This window comes from Nematolebias whitei, chromosome 2, assembly GCF_014905685.2.
Source record: "Nematolebias whitei isolate Nwh7 chromosome 2, NemWhi1, whole genome shotgun sequence".
Lineage (NCBI taxonomy): Eukaryota > Metazoa > Chordata > Actinopteri > Cyprinodontiformes > Rivulidae > Nematolebias > Nematolebias whitei.
The window spans coordinates 61,159,375-61,162,641 of NC_056499.1; positions in this window are offsets into that span (position 1 = coordinate 61,159,375).

The following is a 3,267-nucleotide window of genomic DNA, read 5'->3' on the forward strand; positions in this document are numbered from 1 at the left end:
TGGTTGTCAGCAGCAAAACTGGTTGATCCACTCTGAGAAGGTGCTATTTAAGAGACTGAGCTGAATACAGCACCTCAGACTGAGGAAGTCTCTCGGATGAGAGACGAAACGTTTCTAAATTTTTTTTGGTTTTGTTTTTTGTTTTTTTGAATGTCCAGAGGACCAGATTGAACTTTTTTGTATTTTTCTACCTGGATTATTGAGCATGCATCAGGACAAAAGAATCAGAGGAAAATAAAAACTTGAGAGTTGAATGAGTCACTTTTTTCACCATCTTGTGCTCACAGTGCCTCTTTCATTAACCCGCCAAAGGATTCCATTCCAAATTACACTTTGTACATCTGCGTCACAAAAAGTCCTCAAATGTCTCATAAAGCTTGCACACATTTCAGTAACATAAGACTTAAGTGCATCCCAATCATACATCCCTGTTGTGAGTTCCTGTCCCGTAAAGCTCTCGTAGGCCCTGTCATAGGCATATTTGTCACATTAAGCTGACCTACCTACCCTTCATATAAAACCCACATATGTTTCTGGCATGTGAATGTTCAACACATAATGCTTGTATGAGCCCGTTAGGTAAGGCCTACCTAAGTGTGTGTCCATTACATAAAGCCAACATCCGTCCCTGTCCCTTAAACCCTACATATGTGCTCATTACTTAAAGCCTGTGTACACCGAGCTGCCTCTGACTTCCACATAGTGCACAGCTTTCTGAAAATCATATGGCCTTACATGCTGTCATTACTGTTCATGAAAAGTTTGTTCGCTGACAGAGGCCTCGATAACGACTGGAACTCCTGAGGGCTTGTTTCGCTGACTGTCCAAACGTGTTGTGTAGTGTTAGAGGGAAGTTCTGGAGCAATGGGCCCTGCCGAACCTCCAGGCTATGAGAACGAGTTCTGATTCATGTTCCTCTTTTGTTTTCATTGTTGTTTTTTTTAAATAACTGTGTTTAATTGTGTGGTTTTTTTCTTACTATATTGAATTCTGAAACTGACTGTAATTTGAAAACACAAGAATGACTTTTTTTTTCATTTCAGTGATTCTGAGGGGTAAAATATGAGCAGTGTCAAACTGAATGCTTTTATGTTTTGTATAGACCAATGAATTGTACAATTGTGTCAATAACTTAACTTATCAGTTTATCTTAATAAAGCGCACCAGTCATAAACATTTCAATAATCAGACTTTTTTTTTGTATTCCAGTGAAGGAAAATCAAGTAAAATTGAGGGGAAAAAAGTAATTTTATATTTATTTTGGCTTGTTTTTTTAATCCTTTCAGACAAGTTTTAGATATTTTATGTTTTACTATACGGGCTTCATTTTATTACCTAATACTCATTCTTTCCAGGAGAACAGCATGGTGGTGCAGTAGTAGAGCTGCCGCCTCTCAGCAAGAGGGTCGCCTGATCGAATCCCGGCCGGGGAGTCATTATGGGTGGAGTTTGCATGTTCCCTCTGTGCATGCGTGGGTTTCCTCGGGGTACTCTGGTTTCCTCCCACAAACTAAAAACATGCACGTTAGGCTGATTGGTAACTCTGAATTGTCTCTAGGTGTGAGTGAGAGAGAGAATGGTTGTTTGTCTCTGGGTCCCTGTCTTGGACTGGAGACCTGTCCAGGGTGTCCCCCACCTCTCGCACACTTGACGACTGGCTGACCATGGGCACCAGTGATCCCTGTGACTCAAAAAGGAAGAAGTGGGTAAAAGAAAATGGATGGATTCCTTCCAGTATTTCAGGCTGCAACACATTCCAGTACAACCTGTTTTAGTACACTCAAAAAATTCAAGTCTGGTCCTCTGGACGTTCAAAAACAAAACAAAAAAGTGCAAATGTTTCGTCTCTCATCCGAGAGACTTCCTCAGTCTGAGGTGCTGTTTTCAGCTCAGTCTCTTAAATAGCACCTTCTCAGAGTGGATCAACCAGTTTGCTGCTGACAACCAAAACCAGCTGATCACATGCTCAAGAAGGACCATCAGCCTAACAATGGATCATTAGCACCTGATGGCTGTTTACTATTCACAGAGGGCTGAGTGATACTAGCAATAACAGCATTGTACAAACCGGATTCCAAAAAAGTTGGGACACTAAACAAATTGTGAATAAAAACTGAATGCAATGGTGTGGAGGTGCCAACATCTAATGTTTTCAGAATAGAACACAAATCACAGATCAAAAGTTTAAACTGAGAGAATGTATCATTTTAAGGGAAAAATCTGTTGTTTCCAAATTTCATGGCGTCAACAAATCCCAAAAAGTTGGGACAAGTCCATTTTTACCACTGTGTGGCATCCCCCCTTCTTCTTACAACACTCAACAGACGTCTGGGGACAGAGGAGACCAGTTTCTCAAGTTTAGAAATACGAATGCTCTCCCATTCATGTCTAATACAGGCCTCTAACTGTTCAATCGTCTTGGGCCTTCTTTGTCGCACCTTCCTCTTTATGATGCGCCAAATGTTCTCTATAGGTGAAAGATCTGGACTGCAGGCTGGCCATTTCAGTACCCGGATCCTTCTCCTACGTAGCCATGATGTTGTGATTGCTGCAGAATGTGGTCTGGCATTATCGTGTTGAAAAATGCAGGGTCTTCCCTGAAAGAGATGACGTCTAGATGGGAGCATATGTTGTTCTAGAACCTGAACATAGTTCTCTGCATTAATGGTGCCTTTCCAGACATGCAAGCTGCCCATGCCACAAGCGCTCATGCAACCCCATACCATCAGTGATGCAGGCTTCTGAACGGAGCGTTGATAACAACTTGGGCTATCCTTGTCCTCTCTGGTCCGGATGACATGGCGTCCCAGTGTTCCATAAAGAACTTCAAATTGTGACTCATCTGACCACAGAACAGTCTTCCATTTTGCCACACTCCATTTTAAATGACCCCTGGCCCAGTGCAAATGTCTGAGCTTGTGGAGCTTGCTTAGAAATGGCTTCCTCTTTGCACTGTAGAGTTTCAGCTGGCAACGGCGGATGGCACAGTCGATTGTGTTCACTGACAACACTTTCTGGAAGTATTCCTGAGCCCATTCTGTTATTTCCTTGACAGTGGCATTCCTGTTTGAGGTGCAGTGACGTTTAAGGGCCCGGAGATCACGAGCATCCAGTAGAGTTTTACGGCCTTGACCCTTACGCACAGTGATTGTTCCAGATTCTCTGAATCTTTTGATGATGTTATGCACGGTTGATGATGATAACTTAAAAGTCTTTGCTATTTTACGCTGGGTAACACCATTCTGGTATTGCTGCACTATCTTTCTG